A 14,434-nucleotide genomic window follows, 5' to 3' on the forward strand; every position below is an offset into this window, starting at 1 on the left:
TCCTTTTTTGTGCCAGTACCATGTGTTTTGATTATTGCAGCTCTGTCTATAGTATATTCTGAAGTCTGGGAGGCTTATGTTTCCAGTTTTGCATTTTTGCTTTCTATTGGCTAGGCTGAATTTTCTTCTGTGAGTTTAAAATTTATACATAATTTTTTTTCCTGTGGTGGTAGCCATTAACTTCATATCCGTAGGCTTAGGAGAGTTCCTCCATCTCAGCAGTTTGAACAAAAGCCCAAACAAAAGTTCTAAGGGTGATGCTTAGAGATCTGATGTACCATGTGCACATGCTGATCCAATCATGTTGCTGTGGTAGAAGGTGTTTTATCTCCAAAGAAAACACAGAGTATCGTTAACAAAAGGAGGAGGAGTTCCTGCTGTGGCACAGTGGGTTAAGAATCTGATCGTAGCAGTTTGGGTCTCTGTGCAGGCCTGGGTTCCAACCCCCGGCTGGGGTAAAGGGTCTGGCATTGCTGTGGCTGCAACCTAAGTTGCAGCTGTGGCTCATATTCAATTTCTGGCCAGGAACTTCCATACACCATGGGTACAGCAATAAAAATAAAAATCTTAAAAGAAAAAAAAAGGTGGAATGGAGGCTGGGAGACCACAAAATAATATATGTCCACACTTCATACTGCATTAACTTTTTAAAACCTCAGTTTCTTCATCTGTGAAATGGCAATGATAATAACTATCACAAAAGGGTGATCTGAGGAACAAATTGGGTAATAGGAGGACTGTCCCTTGTTAATCATAAAGTGCTGTGCAAAGATTAGTTATTATTGCTCTTACATTCCTCTCGTGGTATCATTTGTTTAGATGTTGATATTTTTCTGTATTGTTACATGGGGAAGTACCATCCTAGCCAGCTTTCTTCCTAAATTGTGCTGGTGTCTGTAGAATTGATTTTCCTTTCCTATGAATAATGAAGGTCCCAGATGTGAGGATCATATTTGACCTGGTCGTCAGTTTCCATTCAAACAATCCTGAAGTTGCAGGACAGCATAACTTGCTAGTAGACTCATCAGACTGCACACAGCTGAAAGCTTGGTGCAATGGTGCCCTACTGGGCTCCACTTCCTTCTCTACGTCACATTAGATGTGTGACCTTACTCAGGTCACTTTAACTCTCTGATCTTGAAAAATGAAGGTTATAAGAAGACCCGCCTTTTAAAGTTGTGGTAGGATTAAATAAGATTATATATAAAATGCTCTGGCCTTTATATATAAATGCTCTTTAGCTTGTCAGATTCAAAATCTCTTTATTGAGCACTTACTAATTTCCATTCTGGTGCATCATGGCTAGGTTGAGTATAGGTTCTTTCTCATCTCTGTAGTACATTGCATTGCTCTGTTTCCTTAGATATGAACCACTGTCTCCCTCAAAGCCCTATGTCTTCATAGTTTGGACCGGGAATACTTGCCAGAATGATAAAGTCTCATGGGAAATATTGTTCTTTATGGGCAACTGAAGTTGAGAATTCTGCCCTTCATATATGAAAATCTAGATTCGGACTAAAGTGAAAGATAGTAATGAACCTACCGTGTTTACCAGAATAGGTTTACGATTGCTCTGCCTTAGGGGGAAGTTCAAGTATCATCAAGCTCCTTTAGAACATTTCACTGGACATTCAAATGATGGGTCTGACAGTGCTCTGGGTTATGAGTCAAGATGAAAGTCCCAGAAAGGAAATGAAACAGTACTATGTAGGCCATCACCACCCCACACCCTGCCAAACACAGCTGTTTAGACCGGGACTGGGAATCTGACCCAAAGGCAAGCAACCCATGAGCTTGCCAGCAACCCACAAATATGGCCTGGCTTCTAAAAACGAGTTGAACAAAGCAATAGTTCTCTCTCAGGAGTTTGAGTTGGGAAACATGAAGTGATTGAGGCAATTAGTAGCAATAAGAACTATAAACAAAAGGAGAGATCATGAGGTCGAGGAGGGGTATGTATGGGAGAAAACCGAGCCTGGGCTGGGATAAACCACAGTGCTGAGGAAGCAGAATTAGGAGTGAGTGGAAGCAGTGATGTAGCAAAAGAGATGCATTTATTCAACAGATATTTCTAGAGTTCCTTCCATGAACTAGGCACTGCATTAGGCTCTGAATGGATAAAAGTGACTAAGACTCAGCCTCTGCATTCACAGCTAACCTTAATTTTAGTAGGGAAGAGAGGCAAAACAGGTAACCAAACAAATGTATAAAATTACAAATTTCTGTAAGGACTAAAAAGAAAACAAGTACGCGGCTTACGTAGAACATACCAGGAGGGAAGCTCCTTAAGAAACACCGTCGTGGGGGAGATGCCCTCAGAACAGACAACTAAAGTGAGACCTGTAGAATGAGAAGGGGCAGGGAGAAGGGTATTTAAGGCAGAGGATGTGTAATGTCTGCTGGCAGGAAAGGACTTACGTTCAAAGAAGCTAGAAAGCAACAAAACAAGCCCTGTGGTTAGAGGGAAGTGAAGGAAAGGGAAGCAGCATGAGATGAGTTTGGAGGAGTAAGCAAGAAGCACGTCAAAGGACTCAGCAGGCCTTGAAATGGAGCTGGGTATTTAGTCCCTGTGTAGAGAGAAGTCCTGAAAATATTTGAGGTTGGGTAAGAACATGATCCCGTGTCATGTGGTAGGTAAGCGCAAAGGCTAAAAAGTCAGTCTAGGTTCAAGCCCAAGTTCTACTATTTACCAGCTGTGGGACCTGGGGCCATTACTTAATGTCTCTGTGCTACAGTTTCCCTGTCTATAAAATTAAGATAAGTTGGTTTTTACTTCGCAGAGTGGTTGTGAAGATTAAATATATGTAAAGTGCTTACAGCTGTTCTTGACACATAACAAACACCTGATATATGTACGCTTATATTATGTGTTTTCAAAAAGGTCATGGTAGCTACTAAATGGAGAATGAATGTGTTGGGGATAAATGAGAGGCTAGTGATGAATTTGATGAGTCTGGGTGAGAGCTGATGAGTGAAGAGATAGTAATGGAGACATAAAAATGGACTCCTCTGACTTATTTTTGGAGGTAAAGTTTTCTTTCTTTCTTTCTTTCTTTTTTTTTTTTTTTGTCTTTTTGCCTTTTCTAGGGCCGCACCCTCAGCATGTGGAGTTCCCAGGCTAGAGGTCTAATCGGAACTGTAGCCGCCGGCCTACGCCAGAGCCACAGCAAAGCAGGATCGGAGCCGCGTCTGAGACCCACACCACAGCTCATGGCAATGCCAGATCCTTAACCCACTGAGCAAGGCCAGGGATCGAACCCACAACCTCATGGATCCTAGTCGGATTTGTTAACCATTGTGCCACGACAGGAAGTCCAGGAGGTAAGGTTTTCTTATTTTGCAGATGGACTGGACATTGTGTCTGAAGGAAATAGAGGAATCAAGACGGTCTCCTAGGTTTCTGACTATAGAGCAACCAGGCAGATTGGCGGCGGTATTTACTGAGAGAGAGGAGCCTGGGGAAGAGGGTTGGACAGGGAGATGAGGAGTCCTATTTTAAACATGTTAAACTGAAGATGTCACTGAGCTCTTTAAGTGGGTGTCAGTTCGGCAGGTAGTTCTAAGTTTCGAGACCAGAGAGAGGTCTGGGGTGAAGACAGCTCTTTGGAAGTCATTACCACGCCAGCATTCGTGGGCTCAGCCGTGGTTGAGATGGGCTAGGAAGGGACTACACAGAGGGAAGCGAAGGGAGCCATGAGGCCCGAGGAGCAGCACATTGCAGGGTGTTTGAATAGACATGGGGAATGAGGAGAGACCTGTGAGCAGAGAGTAAAACCAGAAGAGAAGGGTATCAGAAACCAAGAGAGGAGAGTGTTTCAAGAATACTGCAGAGGTCAGCAGAGTGTGGAAAGGTCAAATAAAATGATAGAAAGATGTTGGTCACTAGTGATCTTCATAAGAGCCACTTCATTGAAGTGTGTATCGGGTGAGGGGTCTTAAGTAAGCATACAGTGGGTTGAAAAATGAACTGGAGGTATTCTTTTTGTTATTTTTTAATTTTTATTTATTTATTCATTTATTTTTGTCTTTTCTAGGGCCATTCCTGCGGCATTTGGAGGTTCCAAGGCTAGGGGTCAAATCGGAGCTGTAGCCACCGGCCTATGCCACAGCCACAGCAACACAGGATCCAAGCCTTGTCTGCAACCTACACCACAGCTCACGGCAACGCCGGAGCCTTAACCCACTGAGCAAGGCCAGGGATCGAACCCGCAACCTCACAGTTCCTAGTCGGATTCGTTAACCACTGCGCCACAATAGGAACTCCGTTGTTGTTGTTTTTAGGGCTGCACTGGCAGCATATGGAAGCTCCCAGGCTAGGGGCTGAAGCAGAGCTACAGCTGTGAGCTGGAGGTATTCTTACTTTGTCAGCACATATAGTGAAACTCCAACAACACAGAAAACAACTCCTACATACAGATGACACACACCTTCATGAAGTGTTCCATGTGTGTTGTTTATGGATTTGACTTTTGGACAGTGTTGACTGGACAATCAACAAGAATGAAAGGGATCCTAAAACTGAACATAAACAGACACGAATAAGTCTAACTACATTTGCTATTATTTTGTTTTCTTTTTAGGGCCACACTGGCGGCATATGGAGGTTCCCAGGCTAGGGGTCTAATCAGAGCTACAGCTGCCAGCCTATGCCACAGACACAGCAACAGAGGATCGGAGCCACGTCTGCGAGCTGCATCACAGCTCACGGCAATGCCAGATCCTTAACCCAATGAATGAGGCCAGGGATCGGAACCCACAACCCGAAAATGGGTCCTAGTTGGATTTGTTTCTGCTGCACCAGGAACTCCCCTAACGACATTTAAATAAGTAATATAACCACTCTGAAGGAAGATAAAAAATGAATCCAAATAGCTTTTAAACACAAGATTTTGACCATATTCCCTTAGTCTAAAAACAAAACAGAACTGCAATTATTGAACCCTATTTCATAGATTATTTTCTTTAGTGGAATGGATATAGCAATTCTGGAAATATTTTGTATGTATCATAACAGTGAACAAATGAAAAAAAGATGTCAATTAAAAAAAAAAAAAGCCATGGATGCTATTGGAAGCCAAAGTTCTCAACTGTGGGAAAAGGGAAATGCAAATCAGGAATAACAGAAAGAAACCTGTGGTGGTGAATTGGAATGAGAGGTACCAGTAGTGAATTCATGATTAAAAATAGTTCAACTATATTAAGTTGCCTTTCCTCCTTGGCTCTGTTTACTTAAAGGGCCCGGAAGCAATTAGTCCACAGTAGCAATGGATGTATCTGGTGCCCAGATTTTGCTTTCTAAATACCATTCTCCACTAAAAGGAGTGTTCTTTTGGAGAGGGGGATGTCCAAGGCTGGACAGGGAAGTACAAGATTAACCCGGAACATTGTATTGTACCAGAAAGCAAGGAAATGCTATTTTTTAAAAAAGTATGTATCTGAAGGACACTGAAGCCGGATTAGAGGAGCTTTCACTGGCCAAATCTATGACAAGTGGAAGAATAAAATGAATAATGACAATAATGAATTATAACCTGTTAAATAAAATAAGAATCCATGAGTTTTGTACTGATGATAATAAATAAACACATAAATCAAAGGAGAGGGTGTTCCCATTGTGGCCCAGCAGTAACAAACCTGACTAGCATCCATGAGCACAAGGGTTTGATCCCTGGCCTCGCTCAGTGGGTTAAGGTTCTGGCATTGCTGTGAGCTGGGGTATAGGTCGCAGATGTGGCTGGGATCTGGAGTTGCTGGTTGCTGTGGCTGTGGTGTAGGCCAGCAGTTACAACTCCAATTCGACCCCTAGCCTGGGAACTTCCATATGCTTGGGTGTGGCCCTAAAAATAAATAAATAAATAAACATATAGGAGAGAGGGGCAAGATCTTGCTTACCGTAGAATGCTAGCCAAAAAATGTAGATGAGGAGTTCCCATCGTGGCCCAGTGGAAACAAATCTGGCCAGGAACCGTGAGGTGGGTTCGATCCCCGGCCTCGATCAGTGGATCCAGCGTTGCTGGTTGCTGTGGCTGTGGCATAGGCTGGCAGCAATAGCTTCAATTGGACCCCTAGCCTGGGAACCTCCATATGACAGGGGAGCGGTCCTAAAAAAAAAAATGTAGGTGAAACAATGGTGCTAAAGAATCACCATTTTGCAATTATCGTAGTAATTGACTCAGGCAAGAATTACCGGTGAATGGTGAAAACTTTGGGCAAAAGTTTTGAAGAGGAACAGGATATTTACATAGTCTCAGGGTACTTCTCCATGGATTACTCGTTACTGACATAGGGGAAAAAACGCTAACTTTACAGTGATGATATCTGGAAGATACCACCTTAACCAACTGATCGAAATAAATATCATCAATAATGGGACCAGGTAACACCATGTTACTCCTCATGTGACACTAAGGACAGAACATCCTGTAGGTAGTATTCCTGTCCACTCTAAAAAAAAAGAAAAAAGAAAGAAAACTGTAAATCTCATCATAAGGAAATAGGACCACAAACCCAAATAGAAGGAAATTCTACAAAACACTGGCTTGAACTTTTTTTTAAAGTCAGTATCATGAATAACAATCTATTTTAGATTAAAAGAAACTGAGGAGTCAGGAGAGTTCAATGCAATGCATAATTAGGGGTCAGGCACCAGATCAGACCCTGTAAAGGAGGGAAAACTGCTACGTAGGCGGTTATCAGACCAAGAAGTGAACTTGGAATATGGACTACATAGAAGGATTATATCAATGTTAAATTTCTTGAATTTAATCATCATATTGGGGGTGGGAGGTGAGGAGAGGAATAAATAGGTACGTAACGAATGTCCTCGTTCTTACAAAACACACACTGAAATATTTACAGCATTGGGGTAAATACTACAATTCTAATGGTTCAGAACTCCCCCCTCCAGGAGTTCCCACTGTGGTGCAACTGGCTCTGCGGGATCATTGGCCTCTTGGCAGTGTTGCGACAAAGGTTCAATCCCTGGAGGCAGGCAACAGTAGTTGCTGCAGCTGAAGCTTGGGTCGCATCTGTGGCTCAGATCTGATCCCTGGCCTGGAAGCTCCATATGCCAGGGGGGTGGCCAAAAAAAAGGACTCCCCCCTCTGTACATACATTCACACTTAGATAAAGAGACTATGGCAAAATATTAACTTTTGGTTAACCTGGGTGAAGAGTATATGGGAATTCTCTGTAATATTCTTACAACTCTTCTGAAAGTTTGGAATTACTTTAGAGTAAAAAGTTTAACAATAAATTGGAGATGAGTAAGCAGAAACAGTAAGCAGATAATTCTTTAGAGAAATTTGGCTCTGAAGGGGAGCAGAGAAATAGAACCAGAGAGTCAGGGTTGTAAAATAGCTCTTCAAAGACAAGAGAAACTAGGAGAGGTTTGCATGCTGATGACAACAAGGATGGGCCTCAGCAACTCCTTCTTAAGAAGAGAGATTCAGCGCTCCTACCTTTAGATACTTGTGAGCATTTCTGAAAACCCATTTTTTCCCCTTAAACTGCAAACAGGAAAAGACATTTGGGTCACCACTTGAGGGCAGTACAAAATGACGCTGTCTGCCTTTCTGGTGGTTTTATTGTTTTAGCTGCGGAACCAAACCAAACCAAAACAAAACAAACAAAACCCTTTACATGATTTTCTTTCAAATGCGTTACATGAAATAAACCTCCTTCTAACACACTATTTTTTTTCAAATGTTTTACACAAGAAAAGCCCAACATAATTCATAACAGGAGTTGGGCAGGGGGAGTGAAGGGAGTCTCACACATGCTTGGAAAAGTGCCTGCCACGTGTTATAAGTTTAATAAAGAATAAATGATAACAGAAAAACTAGAGCAGACCAGAGCTGGAAGGCACCCTACCTCCCCCCACCCAGGTTTCAACACTTATCAGGTTAGTCTGTGATAACCTCCCCCCCAGGTTTCAACACTTATCAGGTTAGTCTGTGATAACCTCCCCCCCAGGTTTCAACACTTATCAGGTTAGTCTGTGAAGACAGAGTTTGTGGTTGCTTCAAATGACATCATAAAAATAGCTTGGGAAGAGATTGGCCTCGTTATTGGTATTGATACTGAGTGCGTGAAAAACCTGTCATACCTCAGTTGCAAGACTGTACCTCTCTGTCTTCCTTGACCTTGGAGAATGTGACTTTTTACCTTCCACTTTATCTGCTGCAACCAGTCCTATGCTCTGGACAGCAGAGTGCTAATCATAGGCAGCCTATTTCCCACAACTTTCTAGCAGGAGTTTCAGACTCATAAGATATCACATGCTCGGCTTTCCTACCAACACTGGGAGATGGAATTGAAGTCTACTGGAGAGAAAGTGAATGGGCATGTAGCAGCACACTGTTTGAAAAGAAATAGCAGTATCAGTGCAGTAGAGGGGAAATAAAAGGACAATCAGGAAATCCTAGCGAAATGTAAAAATTCTAAATAGGACCTAAATAGGAGTTCCCATTGTGGCTCAGCAGTAAGGAACCTGACTAGTATCCATGAGGATGCAGATTTGATCCCTGGTCCCACTCAGTGGGTTAAGGATCCTGCGTTGCCATGAGCTTTGGTATAGGTTGCAGACATGGCTCAGGTCTGGTGCTGTTGTGCCTGTGGCATAGGCTGGCAGCTGCAGCTCTGATTCAACCCCTAGCCTGGGAACCTTCATATGTCGCAGGTGCAGCCCTAAAAAGAAAAAAAAAAAAATGACCTAAGTACATAATGGAGAAGAAAGTCCTTTTTGTCAGCCACATGGCACACAAAATTTCCTGGGTTAGGGGATGGAACTTGTACCACGGCAGTGGATCTTTAATCTACTAGGCCACCAGGGAACTCCTGAGAAGAAAGACTTTAAACTGATCAAAAATACAGAAACCAATATGACTTCATATCATGCTAATAAATGGACTCAACTATATAGAAGGACCCCTAACCTCACTATTACCTTCAAAAAATGCTCAGGCATCTGCTTGGCATTTTCAAAGATCTCGTAACCCGGCCCCAGCCTGTTCTCTAGTTTCCTCTCTTGACATAGCACCTGACCCATGGTCCAACTGAACACTTGTACTGAACACTTGCTGCATATAACTGTTTTATCAGACTATGCTCTGCACTTGCTCCATTTCCAGGCTCATCTCAAATGCCACCTTGTTTGCAAACTTTCCTTTATCTGACCCTCACACTTACTTGAAGACTTTTTTTGGGCCCAGCCATTGCATGCACCATTCCATTCATTTCATTCTGCTTTGTCCTCCCCACTATATAGTGAGCACTTTGAGGTCTTACTACGACTATTATTTTAGGGATTGTTTCCATTTATTATTGATCTAGCAAAAATCTTTCTTAACTTTCTACCTCTCTTGTCTATCTAGCTGACTCACTCTAGCAGTTCTTTGACCCTCCCACCCCCGCCCCAGCTCTACCGTCTAGTGATCCTAACACCTATTCGCCAACGCTTACTGTTTCATATTCTCTCACTTCTATTTTTACCCACTTCACTTCCAAGGTCCAATGTTATAATCATTCCCTTGATATGTCTCCTCGCTTGCCTCTCTCACTGTGTTATTTTGCCTCACAAAATTCCTACCCTGGACAATCTAACGCTTCGCTTACATTTTAACCTTTGGAAAAGTAGATGCAGAAAAACTCACAACAGTGTCAGCTGGACTCTTGAACTTCATTAACCTCAAGGGGGCCTTTGGTGCTCCCTGGGAATCATTTTATTTTGAAAGTCCATCCACTCTCCCTAAATGATTATTTCACACCTTTTCTTTCCTCAAACTTCTAGCGACTTCCCAGGCCGTTTCCCTCTCACCAGATAGCTCCCCCATCGGCCCCCATAGCAGCATACTCCATCCTGCCTTTGGTACTTAAGAGCCCATCATTCCCCCTACGTGCCATCTGTTCTCTCTCTGACCTCTATCATCAATACTTCACGTTCCAAAGGATCATCCCATCAGCTTAAAAAAGTACCACGTTCCTTCTCATCCTACAAAAAAGAAGTCACTCTTGACTCCATATCCCCTTTCAGTTACCACCCTATTTCTTGCTTTCCATGTCAACTAACCATCTCTGAAGGATAATCTGTATTCCCTGACACCACGTCCTTTCTTTTCATTCTCTCCTGAGCCCACTTTAATCAGGCTTGACCCCTTTTCTTAACTGGAATTGTTCTTACTAAGGACACCACAGACCTCCGCTCTGACAAATCGGAGGTCAATTTCAGTCCTCATCAAACTCGCCCTATGATCAGGTTTGACACATCTGCTCACTCCTGCCTTCCTTATTTCCTCCTGAAGAGCTTTTCTTGATTCAGCTCCAGGACAGACACCATACTCTCCTGGTTTTCCTCTAAGCTCACTGCTGCTCCTTTGCAGTTTCCTTTGCAGTTCTTCATTCCCCTGAGCTAGAACATTGGAGGGGCGCAGGGTTCAGTAGTAGGACTCCTTGGATCTACAGACATTCATCGGACAGAGGGTCCCACCCAGTCTCATGGCTTAAAATGCCCACATATGCAAGGATATGCTACCTCAGGCCTCTCTCCTGAACGCCACACTCATTCCACTTTCATCTCTAACATTCCGTTGTGTGTGTCTAAAAAGGTGTCTTAAACCTACTCCATGACCAAAGTCTTTCTCCCCACATTGGTTTCTCACACGGTCTTCTTTATCTTAGTAAAAGGCAATTCCATCACTCCAGTTGCTCAGACAAAAAAAAACTGGCATCCTCCTTAACTCTTTTCTTTCTCTCATATTAAGGAGAGTTAATCCTTGAGCAAGTCCAGTGGGCCCTAACTTCAAAATATATACAAATCTGACAACTTCCTACCTCCTTTATCTCCAGTGCTAACACCCTGCCCCAAACTATCATCCATCATCATATTTATCAATCTTTTTTTTTTTTTTGGTCTTTTTTTTTTTTTTGCTGTTTCTTTGGGCCGCTCCCGAGTCACATGGAGATTCCCCGGCTAGGGGTCGAATCGGAGCTGTAGCCCCCCGCCTATGCCAGAGCCACAGCAACGCGGGATCTAAGCCGCGTCTGCAACCTACACCACAGCTCACGGCAACGCCGGATCCTTAACCCACTGAGCAAGGGCAGGGACCGAACCCGCAACCTCATGGTTCCTAGTCGGATTCGTTAACCACTGCGCCACGACGGGAACTCCCCATCATCATATTTGGATTACTGTAACAATTTCACATTTGTTATACCAATTTCTGCCCTTGTTTACTTAGGATCCCTTTTTCCCACAGTAGTCCAAATAATTTTTTTTTTTTTGGTTGTGCCTGTGGCATGTGGAAATTCCAAGGCCATGTATTTAACCCACGCCACGGCATCAACAAGAGCCACTGTAGTGACAATGTTAGATCCTTAATCCAATGCGCCACGACGGGAACTCCTAAATAATCTTCTTTAAACCTAAGCTACAGCATGTTCTTTCTCTGCTCAAAACTCTCCATTTCATTCAGAATAAAAGGCAAAGTCTTTAAAACGGCCTACAAGACCATGTCCCACTTCATATGGGACCCCATAACCTCTCTGACTTCCTTTCTTAATCATTCACCCTTTCCCTCGCTCTGCTCCGGCCATTGGCTTCCTGGATGTTTCTCAAACTCCTCAGGCAGACCCCTGCCTCAAATCTGCTGGTTTCTTTTACCTTGACTACTCCCCATCCTAGATATACTCTTGGTCACTTTCTTACTTCAAGTCTTTTCTCAAATGTTTTCCTCTCCATGGGAACTTCTCTGACCACCCTAGACGCTCAACCTCTCCCCTTCTCATATCGGCTCTCATCTATCCATCTTCCTTCCCTAACGTATTTTTCTCCAAATCAGCTTATGATTATATACATATAGTGCATATATGAACTATATAGATGTACATAATCATGTTGGTAGAAATAGAATCTGTAAATTATAAATATAATTTGTCATTTATTTATTTATACTTTTGTATATAGCTTATATAATTGTCACCATTGAAATATAAACTACATGAAGGCAAATTCTGTCTGTTTTGTCTGCTGTTCTATACTGTGTACCTAGAACAGTGCCCAGCACTGTTCCATTTTATAAATGAGGGAACCAAAGCTCAGATAGGCTAAGAAACTAACCTTAAATCACACAAAGAATAAGTGGCAGAGCTGAGGTTGAAATTAAGGTGTCTTTTTCTTTAAGACCCACGACTTTATTTTATTTTATTTTATTTTTAATAATTTTTTTATTTTCCCACTGTACAGCAAGGGGGTCAGGTTATCCTTACATGTATACATTACAATTACATTTAAGACCCACGACTTTAACCACCATGGTATGCCCTCTTTATCTATGTCCCTGTACTCAGTCTTCTTAAGTTTGTCACCACTGCCTCTGCCTCTCTTCAATAACCCTTACCAGGAAATCTAAAGCCTCCCTGACTCCACTGCTTCACCCTTTACATAGAGCAGAGTAACTTTTCTCCTGTGTGTCTGTACATTTAAGTGTTTCTTTTTTCTCTATACTCAAGAGTTGCACGACCATCACCATTGTCTAATTACAGACCATTTTCATCACCCTCAAAGAAACCTGGTACCCAGTCACTCTCCTCTTCCTCTACCCCCAGCTGCTGACAACTGCTAATCTGCTTTCTGTCTCCATGGATTTGCCCTTTCTGGACCTTTCATATAAATGGAGTCGTACAAAATGTGGTCTTTTGCTTTTGGCTTCTTTATCTTAGCATAATGTTTTCAAGGTTTATCCATGCTGTGTCTAGTATCAGGTTCATTCTTTTTTTATTGCTGAATAATACTCCTGTTTTTAAAGTTATAGCCATTTTAGCAGATGCGAAGCAGTATTTCATTGTGATTTTGATTTGTACTTCTCAAATGACTAATAACATTGAGCATCTTTTTGTGTACTTTTTGGTTATTCGTGTGTGTATATATATATATGTATTCTTTGAAGGAATGTTGATTCAAATCTTTTATCCACTTCTAATTGGTTGAGTTATAATAGTTCTTTGTATATTCTGGGTAACTCATTTATGAGATATCTGCTTTGCAAATTTTTTTCCCCATTCCTTGAATTGCCTTTTCAATTTCTTGATGGTGCCCATCGAAACACGTTTTTAATTTTGATGAAATTCAGTTTACCTATTTTCTTTTTGCTGCTTATGCTTTTGGTGTTACATCTAAGAAATCTTCACCTAATCCAAGATCATGAAGATTTACATCTTTTTCTCTTTTTAGGGCCACACCTGCAGCATTTGGAAAAGTCCAGTTTAAGGGTCCAATCAGAGCTGCAGCTGCCAGCCTACCCCACAGCCACAGCAACTCCAGATCTGAGCCAAGTCTGTGATCTACACCCGTAGCTCATGGTAACACCAGATCCTTAACCCACTGAGTGAGGCCAGGGGTTGAACCCACATCCTTTTGTATATTAATCGGGCTTGTTAGCACTGAGACATAACAGGAACTCCCCATCTATTTTTTTCTTCTTCTTAGTTTTTGCCAAGAGCTATATAGTCTTACATTTATATCAATGATCTACTTTGAGTTAGTTTTTTATATGGCATCTTTGAGGTGGGGTCCACCTTCACTCTTTTTCATGTGGACATCTGGTTGCTCCAGTACCATTTATTGAAAAGATTATTCTTCCATTTCATTGAATTGTTTTGGCAATCTTGTGAAAAATCACTTGACCATAATTATATGGGCTTTTTTTTTTTTTGGCTGCTTTTTAAGGCCACACCCGCAGCATATGGAGGTTCCCAGGCTGGGGTTGAGTCGGAACTACAGCTGCTGGCCTATACCACAGCTACAGCGGCTCGGGATCCGAGCCGTGTCTGTGACCTACACCACAGCTCATGGCAACGCCAGATCCTTAACCCACTGAGCAAGGCCAGGGATCGAACCTGCAACCTCACGGTTCCTAGTTGGATTCTGTTTCCACTGTGCCACAATGGGAACTCCTGCGGTCTTATTTTTGAAGTATCATTTCTAATTCCATTGATTCATATGTCTCTCCTATGCCAGTACCTCACTAACTTGATTATTGTACTTTTGCGGTAAGTTTGAAATCCGAAAAGTATGTCTTTCAACTCTTCATTTTCAAGCTTGAGTCCTTTGCAGTTCCATAGGAATTTTAGAATTGTTGGTTTCTGCAAAGAAATCAGGTGGGATTCTGATAGGACTTGCACTGAATCTGTAGATCAACTTGGAGTTGCCATCTTAAACTTAAGTTTTCTAATGCATGAACATGAGGAGTTTTTCCATTTAGAACTTTTTTTTTTGGCTGCTCCTGCAGAACGTAGTGACACTGCAGGATCCTTAAACCACTGTGCCACGGGGCACTCTCTTTTTTTTTTGTACCTCTTTTAAAATTTCTTTCAAGGATGCATTGTAATTTTCAGTTAAAAACTGAAATTGAGGAGTTCCCATCGTGGCGCAGTGGTT

This window comes from Sus scrofa, chromosome 6 (assembly GCF_000003025.6).
Source record: "Sus scrofa isolate TJ Tabasco breed Duroc chromosome 6, Sscrofa11.1, whole genome shotgun sequence".
NCBI classification, from domain to species: domain Eukaryota; kingdom Metazoa; phylum Chordata; class Mammalia; order Artiodactyla; family Suidae; genus Sus; species Sus scrofa.